We start from the raw sequence: 25733 nt of genomic DNA, 5'->3' as shown, positions 1-25733 counted from the left end.
TGAGCCATCACAGAAACTGAAAATATTTCAGGGGTTTTTAAAAAATCAACTTTTCAATAAAAATTACAGAACTAACATAGTCTAAAATAAAACCATCCATGTAAAGATAAAACTTTTTTAGTTTTCTTTCAAAAATTATCAAAATGCATCTCATACATTTTCATCCCTGCTCTTTCTAACACAGTAGCATGGAATTTTTTTTTTTTTTTTTTTTTTTTTAAGTATCAGATGTTGGGACTTCCCTGGTGGCACAGTGGTTAAGAATCCGCCTGCCAATGCAGGGAACACAGGTTCAAGCCCTGGTCCGGGAAGACCCACAAGCCGCAGAGCAACTAAGCCCGTGCGCCACAACTACTGAGCCTGCACTCAAGAGCCACAGCTACCGAGCCCACGTGCCACAACTACTGAAGCTCGTGTGCTTAGAGCCCATGCTCCGCAACAAGAGAAGCCACCGCAATGAGAAGCCTGCGCACCGCAATGAAGAGTAGCCCCGGCTCGCCGCAACTAGAGAAAGCCCGCGCACAGCAACAAAGACCCAACACAGGCAAAAATTAATTAATTAAATAAAAATAAATTTATTTAAAAAAAAATCGCTGACCTTAAATATATATATATATATCAAATGTTGAGTCCCACTCTGCATTTTCTCCCAAGTGTACTTCAAGTCTCATCCACAATTTGGCTAACAGCCTGGTCTCTACAGACCTTATACTGCTTTGGTGACGGCTGGAACCAAAGATGCACAAGATTCAAAATGGTCAGCATGACTTTTAAATAACCCTCTTTTGTAACCTGGGATTCAAAATGGTTTGCATGACTTTTAAATAACCTCTCTTTTTTAACTTTTAGAAACATGAGCCATTCCACAACAAGCGAGTTCAGACATGGGTAGGCACCTCCCAAGCTTCACACCAAGATGAAAACAGAAGACCATGCATCGGAATGCCAGGCTATAACCACATGGCTTCTCACTGGCTCGGAGACCTGTCCGTAAGGCACGTGCTTCAGTAAATCAGAAGCAGGCATCGCACTCCTAAACCTCAGTCGTGTTCTGTGAACAAAAAATACCGTGGTCACCGTACCAGGTTATTCTTATATACCGTGGTCACCGTACCAGGTTATTCTTAGCAAAGTACTTCTTCATTATATACCGTGGTCACTGTACCAGGTTACTCTTAGCAAAGTACTTCTTCCTTATATACCGTGGTCACTGTACCAGGTTACTCTTAGCAAAGTACTTCTTCGTTATATACCGTGGTCACTGTACCAGGTTACTCTTAGCAAAGTACTTCTTCGTTATATACCGTGGTCACTGTACCAGGTTACTCTTAGCAAAGTACTTCTTCGTTATATACCGTGGTCACTGTACCAGGTTACTCTTAGCAAAGTACTTCTTCGTTATATACCGTGGTCACTGTACCAGGTTACTCTTAGCAAAGTACTTCTTCGTTATATACCGTGGTCACTGTACCAGGTTACTCTTAGCAAAGTACTTCTTCGTTATATACCGTGGTCACTGTACCAGGTTACTCTTAGCAAAGTACTTCTTCGTTATATACCGTGGTCACTGTACCAGGTTACTCTTAGCAAAGTACTTCTTCGTTATATACCGTGGTCACTGTACCAGGTTACTCTTAGCAAAGTACTTCTTCGTTATATACCGTGGTCACTGTACCAGGTTACTCTTAGCAAAGTACTTCTTCGTTATATACCGTGGTCACTGTACCAGGTTACTCTTAGCAAAGTACTTCTTCGTTATATACCGTGGTCACTGTACCAGGTTACTCTTAGCAAAGTACTTCTTCGTTATATACCGTGGTCACTGTACCAGGTTACTCTTAGCAAAGTACTTCTTCATTATATACCGTGGTCACCGTACCAGGTTACTCTTATATACCGTGGTCACTGTACCAGGTTACTCTTAGCAAAGTACTTCTTCATTATATACCGTGGTCACTGTACCAGGTTACTCTTATATACCGTGGTCACCGTACCAGGTTACTCTTATATACCGTGGTCACCGTACCAGGTTACTCTTATATACCGTGGTCACCGTACCAGGTTACTCTTATATACCGTGGTCACCGTACCAGGTTATTCTTATATACCGTGGTCACCGTACCAGGTTACTCTTATATACCGTGGTCACCGTGCCAGGTTACTCTTAGCAAAGTACTTCTTCATTATATACCGTGGTCACTGTACCAGGTTACTCTTATATACCGTGGTCACTGTACCAGGTTACTCTTATATACCGTGGTCACCGTACCAGTTTATTCTTATATACCGTGGTCACTGTACCAGGTTACTCTTAGCAAAGTACTTCTTCGTTATATACCGTGGTCACTGTACCAGGTTACTCTTAGCAAAGTACTTCTTCGTTATATACCGTGGTCAATGTACCAGGTTACTCTTAGCAAAGTACTTCTTCCTTATATACCGTGGTCACCGTACCAGGTTACTCTTAGCAAAGTACTTCTTCCTTATATACCGTGGTCACCGTACCAGGTTACTCTTAGCAAAGTACTTCTTCCTTATATACCGTGGTCACCGTACCAGGTTACTCTTAGCAAAGTACTTCTTCGTTATATACCGTGGTCACCGTACCAGGTTACTCTTAGCAAAGTACTTCTTCGTTATATACCGTGGTCACCGTACCAGGTTACTCTTAGCAAAGTACTTCTTCGTTATATACCGTGGTCACCGTACCAGGTTACTCTTAGCAAAGTACTTCTTCGTTATATACCGTGGTCACCGTACCAGGTTACTCTTAGCAAAGTACTTCTTCGTTATATACCGTGGTCACCGTACCAGGTTACTCTTAGCAAAGTACTTCTTCGTTATATACCGTGGTCACTGTACCAGGTTATTCTTAGCAAACTACTTCTTCGTTATATACCGTGGTCACTGTACCAGGTTATTCTTAGCAAACTACTTCTTCGTTATATACCGTGGTCACTGTATCAGGTTATTCTTAGCAAAGTACTTCTTCGTTATATACCGTGGTCACTGTACCAGGTTATTCTTAGCAAAATATTTCTTCCTTATATACCATGGTCATTGTACCAGGTTATTCTTAGCAAAGTATTTCTTCATTATATACCGTGGTCATTGTACCAGGTTATTCTTAGCAAAGTATTTCTTCATTATATACTGTTCCATTTAAGTTAAAAAATGAACAGGCTTAAAGCACACATTTTTCCCCACATTTAAACAGGGGCTTTCCTCACCCTCATAAATGTGTACTATTTTCCTTCCATTCGGCTTGTAGCCTGATCGAAGCCTTCATTTCTATAGGTCTACGTCTTAAAGCCACAATATAAGTTGTTCTGGGCCTGAAGGTAAAATTAAACCAATCACTGCTGAACTTTTCCATAAATCATGCATTATTCAAAATAAACCTGATTAGATTTTAGCTAGTAACTTTACAGAAACTTTCAGGGGAAAAAAAAAAAAGAATAGCATTAGTACGTATAGTTTAAGTTTCATAATTTACGGGAATTGAAAAGTTTTGATACCTCAAGTAGATGGGCATGCAGAGAGACAGGGAAGGATTTAATATGTCCTGAGATGCTGTGTGCCAGGGCTACCCAGGGCACAAGAACCCCAAGAGCTTAGCTAATCATCCCTGTTTTATAGGAAAGGAAATGTTAGCCTCCAGGGATTAAATAATTTGACCAAGATCCCGAAGGGGCAAAGGTAGAAATCCAACCTGGATTTCTTTAATTTTTTAAAAAATATATGTATTTACATCAATACAATTTTAAATGTTTCTGTACTTTTTAAACCTGAAAACATCCCGTATCTTTTTTTAAAAAGTACCATCTAACTTTCAGTTTCCTCCTTCAGAAGAATGATTGGGATCCATGCCCCTTTCATAAATACCTTTCCCTAGCGGTATCCGTTCTCCAAGCAGCGAAGGCTTCCACAGCTGGGGATGGGAACATGATAAAATGAAAAACTGCAATTTTAAGTTAACTAAGGAGCTGGAAGTTTAAAATGTAGTTATTCTATTCTGCTGCTTTGCAACAACATTGCACAAATGAGAGCTTTTTTTTCTTGATAGTTTAAGCTACATGGTCATTATTCTAAGTTCTTGATAGTTTAAGCTACATGGTCATTATTCTAAGTATCAAGACCATAGAATAACCAAGGGGAATCTTCCTGAAGTTTCCATTTCATCTAATGCTAAGTAATTTAAACACTGTTGCCATAATAAAGAAACATAGATCACAAAGTAAAATATAAAATTTACATTTTGAGATAAAACATAGGAAGTCAATGATATTTAGCATTTACATTAGGTTGCTTTAGCTACCTCACCAGGTATCCTAAGTAGGATATACTTCCATTGAATAACGTGATAAATGTTTCCTGAGCAACTAGTCTGTACTAGAACTGTTCTGGGCCCTGGGATATAGCAATAAATACACCTTCCCCCCTCCAAAAAAAAAATTCCTTTCATGGAGCTTATATTATAGTGGGGAGACTGAACGATAAACCAAGAAGGTAAGTAAATTATATATTAGAAGGTGATTAAGTACTTTAGCAAAAAAATACAGGGGCAAGGGGGAAATAGGCAATGTCGGGAGAGGGGAGCTATAGGTCTAGAAAGCGGAGCAGAGAAGTCCTCATGACTGGTGACATTCAAGCAAGGACTTGCTGGAGGGGAGAACATGCAGATTCTGGGGAAAGAAAGAGCCTCTGAAGCAGAGGACAGAAGGTGCAAATGCCCAGATTGGTGGACAGGCAGGAAGTCAGCTCGGCTAGAGCAGGAGCCGTCAGAGGGGACAAGGAACCAGAGGGCGCAGCCCGAAGGGACATTGTAAGGGCTCTGGCTTTCACACTGAGATGGCAAGTCATGACTAGAGGGCTGTGAATAGAGACGGCTCATCATGGGCATATTTCAAGAGGACCCCTGCAGCTGCCCTGAGGATCTGGACTGCTGGCAGCAAGGGGGAAGTCAGGGCCTGTTGGGCTGGGAGGGTAATTCACATGAGAGGTGATGTGGGTGGGACTCAGGTGGGAGGGTTAGGAGTCTGGAGACAGGTGAAGGGAGAGCCAACAGGAGTCTCAGGTTGTTGGGAGTGAACGGTGACAGGTCAAGGACGACACCACGATCCTCAGACTAAGCCACCGGGAGAATGGGAAGGGCAGAGCAGAGCGGGCTTGGGAGGAAGAGAACGGGGTGGGGTCTGCTTTTGTCAGGTGGGAGATGCCCACTGGACATCAAGGTGGCAACGCTGAGTAGACACTGGGATTTAGGAGCCTAGAGTTCCAGGGAGAGATGGGCCTGAGGTACAAATTTTCTATCACCCACGTGAAGATGGTATTTAAAACATACATTGGATGAGCCCCCCGAGGGAATAAGTAAACAAAGGGAAGAGGAGACCCAAAGAGGCCCGGCAGTGCTCCAACACCAAGAGTCCAAGAAATAAGGAGAAACAGGAAGAGCAGTCGGTCAGTGGATCCAATTAAGAGGAAACCAAGAAAATATGTTGCTGACAAAGCCAACTGAAAAAAGGCTTTTCAGGGAGGAGATCATGAGCAAGTACCAAATGCTTCTGGTAGTTCATGTAACAAGGACTGAGAACAGAGCCCTGGACTCAGCACCGTGCAGGCTCTCGGTGAACTTGACCGGAGCAGAGTCCAGGTGGAGGAAGCTGGGTTGGAGTGAGTCTGAGGTCCATGAAATTGAAGATGGTGAATAGAGACAACTCGTCAAGGAGTTTTACTGTAAAGAAGGGAGAATCAGGCGGTAGGAATCTAAAAGAAGTTTGTGTGTGTGTGTGTGTGTGTGTGTGTGTGTGTGTGTGTAAATCCGAGAACTGGATGTGGCAGGAGAGAGAGGGGAAATTCTGGTGTTGTCTTTTATTAGCCAAAGGGGAAGGAGGCTTCTCCCCAAGCCTGTTCATGCACCAGAGGGGGAACTGGCCCTAGAGCCACGACGCTCTATTAGAGAAACTTCAGAAAAACACCTGAGAACTAATAATAAACACATGAGGTAAGGCACCAGGACAAAAGTGTATCAACTCTAGTAAGGAACTTTCTGGCAAATTATTTCTCACTGTGCCTTCTTATAATTTCCAGTTTTTTTCCTCTCTAGGTCACATGTAGGGTAGAAAAAGTAAGTCAAGGTTTTTGCTATGTTCCGGTTACTTCTGGGTTTGGGAGTTGTTTTGTATTTAACTTTTGATTAATTTGTGATCAATTGTCAATGGAATATATATGTATATACATATATGTGACTCTGTGTGTGTGTCTGTGTTCCATGAATGGGGGTACACTTTTCATGAAGCTCTTTACTCTCTATTACCTTTTGATATCTTGTTTTTTCTTGGCTTATGTCTGTCTGTGAACAATGCTGCCTTTCACTTGTCACTCTACCTTTCAGGGGTGGCTACAGATGACTTGAAAACAAATCTATTTTCATTCTCTCCACTCAGAGTTTCTTTTCATTGGCTTTAAATGGTATGGACGTTTAGCTTTTGTCTTTCCCAGCCCATACACTCCGCATCTCTTTAGCCCTTCACATCTCAGCAATCCTACTCAATTCTGCAACTAGAGATGTGTCAAGGTCAAGTACGAAAACAGGATGGGGATTATAATTTCTTTCCAGTGTTGTCCTAAAGATACCCAGGATTTCTAAACCTTTATTTAAGTTTTAGGAACACCCTGGACCAACTTCATCCCAACACTACCTGCAGCACTTATCACATCGCTTTCCGAGAACAAAATGATTACTTAGTCTATCACTTTATATGTAAAGTTTATTTTTCCAAAAGGGCCTTACATTACCTTGGCACCAAAGCTAAAGTCCATCTGCTGTCTTCTGTTCCCTTCCAGAGCCTCTCTCGTCAGGCACAGAACTAATGAAAACGTCAGTCTTCTATTAGAGTGGGATCATGGGGAAAAAAACCTCTCAATATAAGGCCACAAAGAGGGACAGACTGACAGATGAAGTCTAGCCAAAGCTGCCTTATCATACAGGTTAATACATGGACACCTAACTCTCTCTCTGGCAACAGTCAATGGGAATGATGACCATCGACTGAGTGTACAGGTTTGAACTTCATTAGGATCCAAGAAAAACAAAAGTCTTTGTCTTGTCTCTGACTAGAGCTTTAGGCCTGTCTGGTTTGGTAAGTAAGTAAGTATGTAAGTCAATGAAAGGAAGGAAGGAAGGAAGGAAGGGAGGGAGAGAGAGAGGGAGGGAGGGACAGAGGAAAACAGGTACGTATGTGTCAATTTATATCAGAGGGGCTTCCCTGGTGGCGCAGTGGTTGAGAGTCCGCCTGCCGATGCAGGGGACACGGGTTCGTGCCCCGGTCCGGGAAGATCCCACATGCCGCAGAGCGCCTGGGCCCGTGGGCCACGGCCGCTGAGCCTGCGCGTCCAGAGCCTGTGCTCCACAACGGGAGAGGCCACAACAGTGAGAGGCCCGCGTATCACAAAAAAAAAAAAAAAAAAAAAGATAAATCAGAATGAGCCAAAGTATTCCCAATTAAAGAGACAGGTAGTGTAGGGAAAGACCAACAAGATAACTGGTATCACATCCCAGCTCAGCAGCCAACCATCTTGGTAACTTTGGACGTGCCATTTCATTTCTGTAGGTTTTCAGTTTTCCCGTTTGAAAGATCGCCTCAGGTCCCTTTTCAACTCTACAATACTACAGACTATAAATAGCTGACAATAGAGTGTACTGTGTATTCCTGGGATACTGACATTAACACCTCCTAGCATTTGGAAGTCCATCTGAGATAGAACTGAATAATCAAAAGACACTCAACCCACCATTACTAAAATTCAAACTGTTATAAACACAATGTTTAGAACCTTTCTGTGTCAACAGCCAGAAATTCAGGTTTATCAACTACTATTATTTCTTTTCCCTGTCTCTAATATTATTGCTATTTATTTTGAGTCCATACCTTTATCTAATTTTTTTTTTTTTAGTTTCTCCAGTAAAACCATTTTATCTTGTTCCTTATTTAAGGAACACAATTTCAAATGACAAATGCAAATTATTATTTATTTATTTATACTTATTATTACTCCCCTTTTAAGGGATCTCACTAATGGGGTTTATTATCTTTATGTAAATGAGTCTTACAAAGTGGGCTAGACCTGAAGGCACAGACAGACACAGAAAGGGGCCCCGTTAGGTATTTAAGGAGTGTGAGCTTTTCCCTCTAGGCTTCTCTCTGTGTTGTTTCCACATTCATTCGATAGCTGTTGAATAGGAAGAGGTTGTAGGGACCCTAGGCTAACTTTATACTTCTGGAAAAGGGAATATGGCTCTTCTCAAACAGTCTTGGACCACCAAGACAGAATCATCTGTTCTACTTAGTGGTTAAGTGAAGGACCACTTCAGAAGGATAATCTCTTGGCAAGGAGCCCAGCCCTTATCTCGCACTTCTAGGCCTCCTAGATCTGGCCTGGGGTAAGGAGAAGGCTTTGCAAGCCACTCCCTCTGCACTAAAGTATTGAAAGAAAGGTGTTATCTACTTGCATTCAAAACACCATGTCAGTATGGAGTGGAGTCAGAAGGTTCTTCAACAGACTTCAGTTTCTGTCTACAAGCTCTGGTGAAAATCAAAGCGGCTGACATGTGTTAATGCGACTACACAAGAAGACAGGTGGGGCTTGCTCTGTCCCTGCTCTACGTGGCTGCCGGCTCTGTCACAGCAGCGATTTCTACTTTCAAAGGAAGAGCAAGAAATAAAACACTACCAGCATTTCTATTAATTCTAACCTACCTGGACAGCACTCACATTCCTCCATCCCTAAAAGACATTTCTGTAAAGGAAGACACACATTGAAGAGGCACACACATCACCCACCTTAAAATAACTCACAACCTCATTCAGCTGAAAGTAAGTACAAAATTTAGAATCCCTAAGTATGACGGAGGGCCACAGTGAAACGCTGAGACGTGTTAGGGAAAACTCTAGCAGCTGTTCTTCAGTACACTTACTTTCCAGAAATTCTATAAATAATCTTCCAAGTTACAATGACTGCAAGAAAGCTTCCTATTTCTGTCTCTCCACCTACCAATTTTCCGAGAATTACATGCTTGGCCAAATTAACATAAAGCTGAGGGAAATGCTCTGCCAGCCGGGTCCCTCAATCCTTGCTGATAAACTCGGGTGCTCAGACAGACGCCTAACAAATGAGCCGCCCCTGAGGGGTTATAACATGAATCAATCATCCTACTTAAATAAAGTGCTCCCCCCCGCCCCCCCACACACACACACGACAAAGGACTCCCTTTCTTTCTCAGGAAGCTGGAGACAAAAATTAAGGATAAACGTGAATAAAGAGTGAACATCAAATTACAAGCCGAAACTCTTAAACCAAGGAGCTCACTCAGCTCACAAGTAAGGCCTGAGCAAGTTACATAATGAGCAGGAAACTATAAAATATAATCTCTGCGCACATTTTCATTTCCCTTCGTGCCCTGAAAGAATTAACTGGTAAAGATAAGGTCATAGTCATCAGTGCTTTCACATGGTCAGACTGAGAAATGGCACTTTCCTGAGATAGCAGGAAAAATAAATCCATACAACATATACCATCAGCTTTGGGAGAGAGTTAATTAGTTAAAACGGGATGGGCAGCTGTGACAAATCACTAATAGGTGTGTGAAAGCATACAGACACTCACCGTGAAAGGGACTGTTCCCTCATGCACACCAGTGTGGGCAGCCCAAGTACAAAGTAATGTGAAACAAAATTCACCACAGGATGACGTTACCAAAAGGAACGTTTCAAGAAACACAGATATCTCACGTATAACACGAAGTCTCAACTGCAAAAGGGGGAAAATAAACTTTTATACCCTTACCTTTGCCAGAACTTTGGATGTAGCCAGTTCTTCTCAGGCTCTTTTAATTAGTCCACCAAGTTTCCCAGAGTCAAGGTCTATGTACACATCCGTGGACTCCCTCTTCTTCCTGCCCATGGTAAGGCAGGAAACAACGTCTAACACTTCAAATGCTCGGCCGTTAAGAGCTAAAAACAGATCCTGTGCAATGCTGGATATATTTTTGTCTGCTAGCTACACACCCTCATCATGTTCAATTTTTTCCATTGGTGGAGGAGTATGATGCAGACTTAACCAGAAAGTGGTTTTCCATGGGCTGCCGGCAGTGATTAGGCAGGACAGCCTGCCATCAGGGCCTCGGAGCCGGGCTCGCCCATGACTGCGCTGCTGTTGGCCTCACATTCCAGAATTACCACCAAAGTTCCATAGGAACGCGGCTCCAGAGTTTGCTGAATAAAGGTTTACTCACTTGAAGGGAACCTCAGCTGTTTTTTTAAGCCTTTTCAGCAGGAAGAATACACACCTACCATCCTTGTGTTTCGAGCGGTAGTAAACATTCTATCTCCAAAACCACAGCTGGAATGTGACGGTCATAAAAACCCTGCCTCAAGAGCAGCCCTTCAAAATAATTTTGTGATTTGCAAAATAGCGGGTGTATACTTACTCTGTGTGCCTTGCTGGAGTTACTTCGTTTTTCAGTGAAGTAGCAGTGCCCTGCAGTGCCCTACGTTGGAAGTCCCTGTTATCTCAAAAGGGTCACTATTTTCTCAAAAATTAACATTGAATTGTTAAAAAAAAAAAAAAAAAAAGGGATAGACCAGAGGTTTAGGGGTTAAGTCTTGCTGTACCTTTTGATGAAAGATCTTCCATTTAAAGTATGCCCAAAAGATAAAGCAACATTTTCAGATCATTTTATATTAGTTACTGGGGATGGAGGGATTGCCAAATGGGAAAACAAGGTTACATCTGTGGAGCAGATTTTCAATTTTAATTTGTTTCAATTTTTGAAATTATAGTCCATAGAAGAAAACAGTTTAAGCAGAAGTTTCCAAGTTATCCTGGACAAACACATGGCAAGAGTTTTTTAAGAAAATAACTTTTCATAAAAAAATGTGAATGGCTCTATACATGCAACAGACAAGATTCTTACATAATATTAAAGACAAGATTCTAGCTTAGACATATAAGCTTTTAATTCCTTATCTTGCATGAAAAATGAATACATATGTACACATGCATAATCTATACATACAGGTACACACATGTGCAAACAGAATGTTGTTTCCATCTAGTTTCCATGTAGTTAATACATGCTTGAAAATACACTTTCTAATCTTAGTTGACAAATAATAAGGGCCATTACATAAGATCATCAGCCCAATAGTTATAAAAGGTATTCTAACCTCCACAAAAACCTAAATTAGTGAACATAGAACCAAGGAATTTTTAGTGCTGGTGGAGAAAAACTGAAAAATTCCTTGCTCCAAGCCCCTCAGTTAGCAAATCAGAATCGAGGCTTTAAGTGACATGCCCAAGGTCAGCAGCAGGCAGCAGAGTCAGGACCTGCCACCCAAGTAGCCACAACCCCTGGGACTGAAGTCAGAAGGCTGCCAGGGAAGCCAAGTCACATAACAGAAAACATGGGAATTCCCAAAATGTTAATTTGACGTGTGTCTGTATTTAAAAGTTCTCTGGGTAAATACAGAAGAAGCAAGTGACTGTTTAAGTCACTTAGCTCCTATTCTTTTAGATCCAGCACCATCATTTCTGTTACCAAAAAAATTAAGTAAAAGAAAATATCAGCCAGCATAAAACAAGCATATGTCTTCCAAACAACCTCAAGACAGAAGAACAGCTCCTTGATGTGAAGGAGAAGAGGGGAATTATGTCAGAAAGAAGAAGGAAGTTTTAAAGAGATATGTTTCTGAGGGTGGATAAAGTATCAGAAGAACAATTAATTGCATGGAAACACTTGCACATCCCTATTATTCTTAAGACAATTCTGACCTTTTGATACATTTTACACATAGATTGCTCTAAGCCAGAACTACCCAGAAGACTGACTTATCTCTGACATTCCTCAGACACTTCCAATGGGTTTGCATTGCCTGGCTCCATTTTTTATCACTGAGGTCACCCAAATAACTTTAGTTCTACAAATTTATAGAGTCACTTGGGGTTTCAAACTACGTCAGATTTTTCAAGTTCTTTAGACTTTGTCCAACTACAGCAAAATACTCTCAATTTAGTACTCCATCCTAAAATTACAAAACCCAGCATATTTCCACATCATAAAACCTAGACTTTATCTCTCTAATGCCTCACTCTGACATAATAATATAACTGGACATATGCATTAACAGACATCTAAAACTGAATTCCTTGGCAAAGATCTCTGAGCATTATGTAAATTACTACTTAAGAAGTATTCTGTCCTCAAACACACCATGCAAAATGACACATGTAAAAGCAAATATAGCAAAATGTTAACAATTACAGAATTCACGTGCTGGGTTTATTGTTCACTATACAATTCTTTGGACTTCTCTGTATTTTTGCAAATTTTCTTAATAAAAGGTTGGGGGGGAGATTGGGATTGACATATATACACTAACATGTATAAAATAGATAACTAATAAGAACCTGCTGTATAAAAAAAGTTTTGCAGGGCGGAAATTGAGACACCGATGTAGAGAACAAACGTATGGACACCAAGGGGGGAAAGCGGCGGCACGTGGGGATGGTGGTGTGATGAATTGGGAGACTGGAATTGACATGGATACACTGGTGTGGATAAAATGGATGACCAATAAGAACCTGCTGTATAAAAAAGTAAATAAAAGAAAAAAAAGATACATGCACCCCAATGTTCATTGCAGCACTATTTACAGTAGCTAAGTCATGGAAACAACCTAAATGTCCATCAACAGATGAGTGGATGAAGAAGATGTGGTCCATTTATACAAGGGAATATTACTCAGCTGTAAAAAAGAATGAAATAACACCATTTGCAGCAACATGGATGGACCTAGAGATTACCAGACTAGGTGAAGTAAGTCAGACAGACAAAGACAAATATCCTATGATATCCCTCATATGTGGAATCTGATTTTTTAAAATGATACAAATGAACTTATTTACAAAACAGAAACAGACTTACAGATATCGAAAACAAACTTATGGTTACCAAAGGGGAAACATGGGGCAGGGAGAGGGATAAATCAGGAGCTTGGAATGAACATACACACACTACTATATATAAGATAGATAACCGACAAGGACCTACTGTATAGCACAGGGAACTCTACTCAATATTCTGTGATAACCTATATGACAAAAGAATCTAAAAAAGACTGAATATATGTATATGTATAACTGAACAACTATACTCCAATAAAATTTAAAAGAAAAAGAGTGAAGCCATATATAGCTGAGACCACTCCTTTTCTGTTTACGTGTTTGTTTGTTTATTTATTTATTTTTGGCTGCATTGGGTCTTATTTGCTGCGTGCAGGCTTTCTCTAGTTGTGGAGAGCAGGGGCTACTCTTCGTGGTGGTGTGCAGGCTTCTCACTGCAGTGTCTTCTCTTGTTGCGGAGCATGGGCTCTAGGCACGCAGGCTCAGTAGTTGTGGTGCACGGGCTTAGTTGCTCCACAGCATGTGGGATCTTCCCGGACCAGGGCTCTAACCCATGTCCCCTGCATTGGCAGGTGGATTCTTAACCACTGCACCACAAGTGAAGTCCCCAACATCATTCTTTTCTTTTTTTTTTTTTTTTTTGCTGTACGCGGGCCTCTCACCGCCGTGGCCTCTCCCGTCACGGAGCACAGGCTCCGGACACGCAGGCTCAGCAGCCATGGCTCACGGGCCCAGCCGCTCCGTGGCATGTGGGATCCTCCCGGACCGGGGCACAAACCCGTGTCCCCTGCATCGGCAGGCGGACTCTCAACCACTGCGCCACCAGGGAAGCCCCCAAGTGTCATTCTTTACTGACAATCTACAGTCAATTCTAAGGGCTTCATCTGGATATATATATAGATATATACACACACACACACATATATATGTAAAATATAATAGTAATAATAAATAAAGGCTAAAAACATAAATTACTTTTACCCAAACAGCATTCCAAAAGATCAAATAATCTCTCACAAATATGAACATCCATCTTTGAGGAAGTTACACAAATGAGCGAATAACTCCACAACACGCTCATGCGCTGAAAGAGCTTTTAGTTTGCTGCTGATGGAAAAGCAATACTGCAACTAACGTGGGCTGAAAAAACACGGAACTTGAGTAATGTCATTGCAAAAACGTCCTAGATGAAGGCAATACCAGAAGAAAATGAAACCTGCAAAATATTCATGTGAAAACCCTAAAATCCGAAGAAATATTACTTGGGGAGGTGACTTTTCTCCCCACTTCATCAAAAGGCACAAATCTAGTTGTGCCTAGGCACAAGTCTGTTTCTAAACCAAATGCTTCTGAATTAGACCAGAGACAAGTGAAAGCATGCATGGTTGGCCTTCATATCCAAACTGCCGTGAAGGTTTCTACCTCCTATGTGTGACACTGAAAGCCCACACAAATGTACAACTGACACGTGCAATTCATTTGCTACCCAGTCGTTGTTCCCTGGGAGCCAGCAAAACAGCTCAGGGCCCAGCCATTAGAGTCCCTCTGCCCTGACCTCAGACCCCGCTGTGTGATACCGGACACATCACTTAACTTAGCTTCTCAATCTACAAAATGGGGATAATATTACCTACCTCACAGAGTGGCTGTAAGGATTAAGTAAAATAATACACGTTGATTGTTTAACACAGTGCCTGTCTGAGGATGCAAACTCCATAAAGCAGAGACCTTGTTAAAAGTGTCTACTGTTACGTCTAGTCCTTTAAAATGTGACTGGTACATGATGAATACCCAATACATATCCACTGAGTCAGTGAATGAATGAATGAATGAATGAGTGGGAGACGACAGTGAAGATGGCAGTGGGGCTGAACATGCGAAGAAAAGAGCATCCGGGAATTCCCTGGTGGCCCAGTGATTAGGACACTGTGCTTTCACTGCCGAGGGCCCAGGTTCAATCCCTGGTCGGGGAACTAAGATCCTGCAAGCCGCACAAAGCGGCCAAATAAATAAATAAATACATAATTTAAATAAAATTATTAAAAAGAAAAGAGAATGTGGTGCAGTCTGTGTCTTTGTGTCGGAAGCCTCTAAAACCCCTTTATTTAAAAAAAGCCACCCACAAGTTCTCAATGCCCACCGAGCAAAACTTTCAGAGTTTCCACTTGAAATTGCCCAGTGGTTCTCCTGTAGCGTTTCCCATTCCAGGATGCTTCGGCCTCAAGAAGATGCCTGAGCAGCCTATGGCCATGCATCTTTAAAATCAGTTGACTTTAAGATAATTCAAAATGTAATGCTAGCATGGTACACACTGCTTTAAAACCGCAGCTTCACAAATGTTGATTAAGAAGAAAATAGAGGGCTTCCCTGGTGGCGCAGTGGTTGAGAATCTGCCTGCTAATGCAGGAGACACGGGTTCGAGCCCTGGTCCGGGAGGATCCCACATGCGACGCAGCAACTAGGCCTGTGAGCCACAACTACTGAGCCTGCGCGTCTGGAGCCTGTGCTCTGCAACAAGAGAGGCCGCGAGAGTGAGAGGCCCATGCACCGCAATGAAGAGTGGCCCCCGCTTGCCACAACTAGAGAAAGCCCTCGCACAGAAACGAAGACCCAACAGAGCAAAAATAAATAAATTAATTAATAAACTCCTACCCCCAACATCTTCTAAATAAATAAATAAAAAGAAGAAAATAGAGCGCCCCCATAGAATCAATGAAAAACTTAGTATTTATTAAGTGAGAACAAAATAAAGACCAAAATGAATTTTTAACTTTTTAAAAGCAAACTGGAGGTGCCTACACAATTAACAGTCAATTTTGAGATGCTTCAAAATGCAATACTGGGGGGGTGGGAGGGAGGTCCAAGAGGGAGGGGATATAGGTATAAAAACAAAAAAATCCAACACTAGCATGGTATGTATTGCTTTAAAACCACAACGAATCTAAATTTCATAATACAATCTTTTTCTAAGCATTTTAAAGGCACCAAATGTGCAAAAGAAATTTTTTAATGGAGACAATTATCATGAAAATGAGAGATTTTATGGTGTAAATATTTATAAAGTCCAAGTGGTACCTTACATTCCATAACAAGCTAGCTCTAATAATTTAACCAAATGACCAATTACTTTTGTAAGAATAAGCAAATATTAAGTGATGTAAAAATTAAGATTTAAAACAAATTCTTAAAATAAGTTTTCCTTTAAAAGGCCTTTTACTGTAAGTCCTTATATCCAAATTAAATACACTTTGACAATTAACAGTTACTGACAATGTATAAAATGCTAAATTTTGAAATTAAATAGAATGCTTTATAACAAGGAACAGGTAAAATTTTTATATAAATGACAAAGTCTGTATTAATAATCATGCTATCAAAAATAAAACTACAAAATGAGTTTCAGCTAAGGTAAAATTTAAAAACTTAGTAGAAAAAAATCATTTAGGAATGATGCTTGCAAAATCCTGGCTTATAAATATTAACCACTAGACACATCTGTTTACATTTTTGAAGGGTTATATCAGAATGTTTAAGAAAATACAAGTAATCTGCCCAGAACTAAATGTAATTAAGAAGCGTTATATTCTGCCTCTCACTCCACTCACAATATTTTCTTTTTAGGGACTGAAGTGCAGCTGTTTTAGCTGAAAGGTCCCTAATCAGTTTAATTCAGAGAATAACTGAATCTGAGTTTTTGAAGAGACAGTGCAGGTCATCTATCGACCCTGGTCTTGCTTCTAATTTAAGGACCACCTCCAGTATCCTGAAAGATGGGCCCATCTCTTCTCCCTAAATACATGGAGTGATGGGAAGTTCACAGCTCTCCCTATTAGGGAGCACATTCCACTGTGAAGTAACCAACTAATAGACGAGAACTCCTTCCCTGGCCTTTAGATCAGCCATCCTAAAAATTCCACTAATTAAGTTCAGTCTTTCTGTCATTATCCACACACACCCTACATCCCTCTTCCACCCAATCACCCTACAAAACAACAGAAGTCAATGTTCACGGTTCTTCCCTGCTCTCTCCATCCCTTTTAGTTTATCTTCACCATGAAGCCAGAACCACCTCGTAAAACAGAACAAACAGACAACACCAGATTTGTTTTTCACTAAAAATTAAATGCACATGGTAGAGAGTCCTAAGGCTTCAGTCTTGTGCCTGCGGGAGCCCAGAGCACAGCTCTCTTGGTCACCCCACTCAGGATAAACGAGGCCACAGGCCCTCTTTGGTGCCACAAAGTCTAGGGAACATTGGTGCTCCAGTAGAGAAGGCAGAAAGGAACCTACTTTCAGAGTCCCCATGAGTGTGCAAATTACAGACTGTTGCCAGCCCACCGAGCAGGAGACCCAACAATTGATCTTAAGGAAGGGAAGGGAGTTTGCTGCTGAAAGAGAAGAAATGGCCTAAAATAAAAGCAAAAGAATGGTGTCTGAACACAGAAGGAAAATTTTACTGTCCAGAGGAGGGATCAGTCTCATACCTCCTGGGCTGTTTAAAATGTATGAATCAAGCAGGCCTGGGTGCTGCGTGCTTAAGAAACAGAAACCATTTGTTTGCAAATGAAACGCGTACACGTATTCTTCACCACACACCAAAATGCTCTTCTGTTGTTTTTTTTTAATATGAAACTCTACAGAAATACCTTTCGTTTTTCCACTACTGATACAGAAGTAGACCGAACCTTTTCACTTTTCTCCTAATTCTACCAGAAGTAAAACAACTTAAGTAAATGAAAAAGTCATTTCATTTCCAGTGTCAATCATGGCGACTGACACTCAGCGTCGGGGAGACTGCGTGCGCGGTGCGGACGGTGGCAAAGCGGCCCACGACGACCCGGACCAAAGGGCTGCCCGCGCCCTTTGCTGAAGGCCACAAAACTACTGGGTTGGCCAAAAAGTTCATTCATAACATCCTTTCCATACGATGTTACAGAAAAACCCGAACGGGCTGTTTGGTCAACCCAATAGTACAACTGAAAAACTCAGAGTCTGTCTGGTACCAAAGAGACAACAGCATTGCTATACTTATGGAAAATGGCATCTCTATAATGCTTTCTCGTTATAACTTATTAAAATGATAAATAATTATAAGCTAGTCTATTCTTTCCGGTGATCTCAGGAATGGACTGCTGTTTTCATCCACATTAATGCAAAAACAAATTCTCCCAGTGGGTCACCACTTGATAAACAGCATCTAAATACATTATCTTAAAAACCTAGTTAATGTATTTCATATATAAAAATCCAAGTATACACTGAATAAAATAGAAATTCATATAACATGCGTATGAACACACTTAATCACACTCAATGAGAAAAATGCTTTTCTTACTCCTGCTTTACAAAAGAAGAAACTGAGCCAGGAAATGTCAGAGACAGGAGTCAAAGAACACAGGCAGTCCGACTCCCCAGAAATCTAGACTTTAGATGCTTCAAACAGGTGTCTTCCAGTCATGGTTTTTGAACTTCATGGAAACATAAATGAAACATCTCTCCAAGGCTAACTGGATATTCCTTCTGAATGTTCTAATGTAGACGATATAAAGGGCAGTCAACGCATAGGTTACCAATGACCATCAAGATGTGTAACTTTAATGTGTGCTATATTTACAAATAAACCCAGAAATGTTAGAAAACATCCTGTTTACGGGGAACGTAATGTTAAACATGATAATTCTATGAGGGAACAATTCACATTTTTAAAACAGTAACTAGGCAAATTGAGTCTTCAAAATCTCCTCCAGAGCGAACAAATTTCTCACCACATGACACTGACAACTTACACAGTGAGCTTCACTTAGCTGCCGAACTCATATGTTTGGTCAAACAATATCTGTGGTGCACCAGACACCGTTCTGGCTGTGGAGCCACGTGAGGAACAAGACAGACATGGGTCCTGAGCTCTTGGAACTTCTGCTCCAGTGACAGTGGTCTGGACAACAAGCCAATAGATAAGTACAGGAAGGAGAAAACTGTCAGGTAGGGACAAGCACTTTTCAGAGAACTAAGATAGAGTGATGTCTGTGGGTGGGAATGTAAACTGGTGCAGCCACTGTGGAGCACAGTATGCAGGCTCATTAAAAAACTAAAAATAGAGCTATCATATGATCCAGCAACCCCATCCCGGACATGTACCCAAAAAAGATGAAAACTCTAATTTGAACAGATACATGCACCCTAATATTCATAGCAGTACTATTTATTTACAATAGCCATGACATGGAAATAACCTAAGTATCCATCGACAGATGAATGGATAAAGAAGACATGGGGGGGGTGTGTGTGTGTGTGCATACACACAGACACAGACACACACACAAAGTGGAATATTACTCAGCCATAAAAAAGAATAAAATAATGCCATTTGCAGCAACATGAATGGACCTAGAGATGATCATATTAAGTGATGTCAGAGAAAGATAAATCTCATATGACATCACTTATTTGTGGAATCTATAAAACGATATAAATGAACTTATTTACAAAACAGAAACAGACTCACAGACATAGAGAACAACCTTATGGTTTCCAAAGGGCAAAGGGCCTGGTGGGCGGGGGCGGGTGGTAAACTAGGAGTTTGGGAGTGAGAGGTACACACTCTACTACATATAAAATAGGTAACCGACAAGGGCCTACTGCACAGCACAAGGAACGTATTCAGCATCTTAGAATAACCCATAATGAAAAACAGTCTTAAAAAGTATATATATGTACATAAAAAACTGAATCACTGCTGTACACCTGAAACTAACACAACATTGTAAATGAACTCTACTTCAATTTTTAAAAAATTTTTTTAATAAAAATAAAAGTAAAATAAAATAGAGTGATAGTGTAGCAGGTGGCTGGGTGCCCACCTCAGATTGGATGCTCGAGAGGCAGCACCCTGAGTTGAGATCCAAAGGGCACAAAGCGGCCCAGGAAAGATGAGACGCATTGCAGCCTGGAGAGCTTCTGCCTGTGTCTGTATGCTTCACCAAAGCAAGCACGGACTGCAGACACGGCAAACGCTTCCAGGGAATTACCCGCAACCATTCCAAACACTGCTTTGGGAACTGCTCAGCTTTCCTGCTGTAGCACTTACCCTGCAATGACCAACACATCTACTAGTAAGACGCCCCAGTCAGAACGAAACAGCCTTCACATCAGAGTTGGAGCCTTACCTTTCCTCGGTGGTTTCCTAATGTCTGAGTCTCCTGAGCTGTCCTGATCTTCCCACTGCAACTAGAAATGACACACTCTAGTCTGTTCTTCAGCAGGAGGTCCTAGCTGGCTTGGAGTTCAAGTACATGCTTGTCAGTATTGGACATCTACAGAAAAGGAAATGAACACTTCCCAGGCTGCAACTTCTCCACCTAAGCTCCCAGAGAAGATGGACATATGCTCTCCCACATGGAGAGGGTTAGCCAGCGTATCAAAATTACAGGGCATTTGTAATAAGCCCCTCAGATTGGGCGCCCGCTGCCTGCAGGACCCTCAGACCAGCACCTGAGGAACCCTCGCCACCTTTCCCCACTCAGGTCCGTACGCAAAGAGCAGTTAACAGAGCTACATGGGAAACAGACACATAAATACAAGCTGCCAGACATTATCGCCTTTGAGATGTACAAGTGCCTGGAACTTACCCCCAGAGGAAGTGTGGACCACACGTGGTGTAAACATTCATTCATTCACCCAGAATGAGCAGGCTGAAGAGGTGTCCGTAATTCAAGCACAAAGCCCTGCAAGAGAAAACAAAAACACAGAGGTGCTGAGAAACAATTTTTCAAACATCAGAATTTTATAACTAAAGCTCAGTTTCTCAGCATTCTGCCCTATCCCGGGCTTGATACAAAAAGGGAGCATCTAAGAGAAATATCCAGTGCTGAGTGATGAACTATAAAGGAAATGTGAGGTCTTCCCACATCCTAATTGGAGAAGCAGATGTACTGCTTCACGCTATAACTTTATATGGCCAAGCCATTTTATCGATAGATATATGGAGGGAGGGAAGGAAAAAGGGAGGGGAGGGAGAGAGGGAAAGACAAATGATGGGGGGGGGAGAAGAAGGGAAGTGGGGGAGATAGATGGATGGTTGAATAGAACGAGCCTACTGTTATCAAGCCACTATCCCACCCTCTGAGGATACAGCAGTAAATAAGAGCAAAAGTCTCTGCTCTCACTGAGCTTTATTCAAATGGGAGGAAGCAGTCAAACCAACAGGTAAATAAACAAATAAGAAAAATATCCTAGAGTGATACTTGCAATGCAGAGACATAAAACAGGATGATGAGCTAGTGAGTGACAAGCATCTAATTTAAATTGGAAGGTCAAGAAATAGGCCCCTGAGATGGCAACTAGGCTGAGATCTGAATGCTATTTCGAAATTACGGAAATGATCCCCCAGACAGAGGGACTAGCCAAGACCCTTATAAGTAGCAGCGAGTCAAGAGCAATGATCACGGCGTGTGGGGCAGAATCCACATGCAAGGGAGCAGAGTCAAAGGACCAGAGTTTCGTTACTAATTAAGCAGGTGGCTTCTGGGTCCTCTCATATTATGGAGGATACTATGGAGAATAATACTTTCCTCCTATGTCTGAAATGCTGCCCAGGGACATATTAAAACTCATGGCCCTGTTGGTCAACATACCAAAAAGCACCTCTCTTTTCTTTCACTGTTTAAAATGTTACAGGGCTTGGGACTTCCCTGGTGGCGCAGTGGTTAAGAATCTGTCTGCCAACACAGGGGACACGGGTTCGAGCCCCGGTCCAGGAAGATCCCACGTGCCGCGGAGCAACTAAGCCCGCAGCTACTGAAGCCCACGCGCCTAGAGCCCGTGCTCTGCAACAAGAGAAGCCACCGCAGTGAGAAGCCCGTGCACCACAACGAAGAGTAGCTCCCGCTCGCCGCAACTAGAGAAAAGCCCATGCGCAGAGCAATTAAGACCCGATGCAGCCAAAAATAAATTTTTTAAAAATTGAAAAAAAAAATGTTACAGGGATTCCTTTCAGAGAATGAGACTTGTCTCTCCACTTTTTTTAATTGAACTACAGTTGATTTACAACATTGTGTTAGTTTCGGGTGGAGAGTTGTCTTTTTACAAAACATTATCTCGCCTCTGCTATGTACACAAGATGCTACGTTGTGGGAATAATTGCCTATGTGGCTCACAGTTCACAATCCTTGATAAAGAACGCAGACTTTGGAGCCAAAGGATCGGAGTTCAACCCCCAGCTCCCCCATTACCACCTGAGTGACATTATTTAAGTTGTCTGAGCCTCTGGTTTCTTCAACTATAAAATGGAAATGGTGCCTATTTTGTGGATAGGATAGTGCACATAAAATACTTAATAAAGTCGTTGAAAAATGTGAAATGCTCAAAGTGGCGATGAAGTACTTTCATTGTAAACCGTAGCTATTGGGAAAGGTGTGGTTATCAATGATTCATGCTACAGAAATACACCTATAGAACCAGGAACAATGGCGATAACGATTTTCATTGAGAGATCACATAGGATGGCCTACGGGTGGACCTATAAAAACCAGCCCAACTCCCTCTCTCTAAAAGGGAGAATTGAAAGCTTAAAGAGGTAGACTGATTTGCCCAAGGTGACATAACGGGTTCAGAGAAAATTTTTAGAAACCTAAATAATAGATATGTTTGGTCTAGAATGCCTGCCTTATAAGATAAATCCTAAAGAGACATAAATTTTGAATTCTCTTTGTAATTAACCCAGTATGGACAAGAAACTATTTCTGAACAGAATGGAAAATTAAACAAGCTTTGATGAACTCTATCTAAATACATTATACTGACAATTTTTAAAGGCCAAAAGTTACCATATCTTACTGATGGCCTGACAGACGGTTATTTCCTAACCAAGAAACTGTAAAATATAACACCCGCCACACTTTAATGTTTTCAATGATAACAGCAGATACTCAAGCATCTACTATGTGACAGAAGTTTCCACACATTCTTTCTGAATACTTTGCCATTTCATGCGTGTAACAGTCTTTTATTCTCCACACCCTTTGTACAGTATTACTGTGTCCTGCTGGAGAACTCCTAATTACCCCTCCAGATCAAGCTTACCTCCTCTTCCATGAAGCCTTCCCTGATCTCTTACTTTCCTCCCGCCAAGACAATGAAGTGTTATACTCCCCTCCTTCACCTCACTACGCTAATAAAGGCAGCCATGTTGCAATCGTTTCTTTTTCACTTGTCTGCTTCTAAAGTAGACGTTGATTACTTTGAATGTAAAGGGCTTATCTTTGTTTTCCTGATGTCAAGCACAGTGCCTTACACATGGGTGCTTAATAATTGTATGCCAAATGGATCGATGGTAGAATTGATGCCTTAAACTGCTAAGATAGCATGATTTAATTTTAGACTAGCCTTCTTTTCCATCCCATCACCATGACTTAAATTCCAAATAAAGAGTTTACAGTTTAACTACTGTGAGAGTTAACGTTATGTGTCCACTCAACCAGGCTATGGTGCCCAGATGTTTGGTCAAACACCAGTCTAGATGTTGCTGTAAAGGCCCTTTTTAGGTGGAATTAACATTGAAATCAGTAGACTTTGGGTGAAGCAGATTATCCTCCATAATGTAGGTGGGCCTCAGCGAGTCGGTTGAAGACATTAAAGCAAAGACGGAAGCTTTGTGAAGAAGGAATTCTGCCTCCAGACGGCAAAGTAAAAACCCTGCCTGGGTTCCCAGCCGCCTGTCACGCAGAACTTGGACTCAAGGCTGCAACATCAACTTCTGCCTGAACTTCCAGACTGCTGGCCTGCCCTGTGGATTTCGGACTTGCCAGCGGCCCCACACCCCAATCATGTGAAACAGTTCCTCAAAGTCTCTTGATAGATAGAGGGAGGGAGGGAGGAAAGAAGGGAGGAAGGAAGGACGGAAGGAAGGACGGAAGAAAGGACAGAAGGAAAGAAGGAAGGACAGAAGGAAGGAAGGGAGGAAGGAAGGGAGGAAGGGAGGGAGGGAGGGAGGAAGGAAGGGAGGAAGGAAGGATGGACGGAAGAAAGGACAGAAGGAAGGAAGGAAGGAAGGACAGAAGGAAGGAAGGGAGGAAGGAAGGGAGGAAGGAAGGAAGGACAGAAGGAAGGAACGGAGGAAGGAAGGACGGAAGGAAGGGAGGGAGGAAGGAAGGGAGGAAGGAAGGATGGAAGGAAGGGAGGGAGGGAGGGAGGGAGGGAGAGGCAGGCTCCAGTTGGTTCTGATTCTCTGGATATCCTGATTAATATAATTACTAATCATTTTGGACTCAAACGATTTTAGGTAGGATTATGGAAGTTTATAGTACATCAGTTTAAGCCCTGTTCATTTTGCAGATGAAGAAAGGGAAGCCTAGAAAGGATAAATCAGACCTGCCACATAGAGAGTGGGAAAGAACTCGGGCTGCAACTCAGATCACCAAACAACGACCTTGGCTCTGGTCCCAGAACAGGTGACAATGGTTTTGTCAGTGACAAAGGAGCGGTTGCCGAAGTGCTCTTCCTTGGGTCCCAGTGTTCCCTTCCTGACCTCCCCCACTTTCTGTATGTATTCTGGAGCCACATGAGCAATTAGCTTTCATCTAGTTGGATGGACTCAAACCCACCTTCAATAAGCAGATATTCTCTCAACAGTGCAGACTGGATTTAGCTGCCATCTAGAGCCATGTTTTAAGGTAATTCAACAATGGGACAGGTACTGCAATCTCCTGCAACTCCAGAAAGGTCTAAGAGGGCCCTGTGTGTAAAGTCTACGTGATTCAAGGCGGTGCTGGGTAAACTACATCTACCGTAAAACTCTAGTGATTCTACATTATTAGTTACGCAAAGAGTATGCTTATGTCTATGACAGCACGTAGGTAGCCTGTGTAGACAAAATCATCCATCAGCAGATTTCACTCATGCTCTTTTCAGCGTGGAAACCTGCCATCCAAAAGCCCCTGAGCTGCCTGCTTGTCACCATGATATCATTTTAATTCATGAACATAGCTTACATTTTTCTCTTGAGTTTTGTGATGAAAAGCTGCCCCCACACCTTCCCTAAAGGCTGAATGTACTTGAAACTTCAGCTACATAACAGTTAAAAAAAAAAAAAAAAAAGGGGGGCCACACCTAAAGAAAGGCTACAACATTCATCAATCCAGAAGCCTGTGGCCAAGCCCTGGCCTAAGTTCCCAGCACCCAGTGTTTATAAAACTTTCACTACTGGGCCAACCAGGTCAAGGAGAAAGTGCTGGGGAAGAGAAAGATAAATTACTACTTCACCATGCCTTGAAAATAGGCTGCTCGCTACCCAACTAGGTAAGAAGAATGCATTTCCCGCTGAGAAATCTCTCTTTAAAATTCACGCCTTCTTCAGATTAAATCCCCTTCGTAACTACTATCTCTCTGACTAAAAACATGTCTTCAAGTTTCTGGGTTTCCTTTAGCCTTGCTCTATCAGCGAGGCAGCTTATCAATTCAGAGACTCAACCCAGTGTTTGTAGTAAAAGAATACAGCAAGTGGGAGGTGTTCCAGGAGCCAGAAAGGGGCTAGGAGTAAACGGAACTCCTGTCTCCATGAACCCCTCGTGTGACCCACGTCTGCGCCACCTGACAGAGCCCGCCAGCATCGCCATCCACAGATGGATCATTTCTTACCTCTGTCTCTCAGGCCCGTAGTGATTTCAGAGACATAATGAACAAACCCCTCTGAGACTCGTACTCCAAGGTGGGAGGAGGGGCGTGCTGGATGCCTTCATCAAATGACAATTTTCACCAGCTTCTCACACTGACAC

The 25733-nt window shown here is 42.0% G+C and overlaps 1 protein-coding gene across 1 annotated transcript in view; it reads right to left on the bottom strand.

Moving 5' to 3' along the window:
• Window positions 1-25733, bottom strand: part of TIAM2 (TIAM Rac1 associated GEF 2) — a 235250-nt gene that overhangs the window by 119468 nt on the left and 90049 nt on the right. Inside the window, exon 2 of the mRNA XM_022559909.2 lies at window positions 20592-20687. The gene's annotated coding sequence lies outside the window, so the exon portion shown is untranslated. The remainder of the gene's footprint in view (window positions 1-20591; window positions 20688-25733) is intronic.

Source organism: Delphinapterus leucas, chromosome 12 (assembly GCF_059928025.1).
Source record: "Delphinapterus leucas isolate spDelLeu-1000000601 "Yukka" chromosome 12, BTC_Dleu_Yukka2, whole genome shotgun sequence".
In the NCBI taxonomy this organism is placed as follows: domain Eukaryota; kingdom Metazoa; phylum Chordata; class Mammalia; order Artiodactyla; family Monodontidae; genus Delphinapterus; species Delphinapterus leucas.
This window is presented reverse-complemented; position numbering and strand designations above follow the sequence as displayed.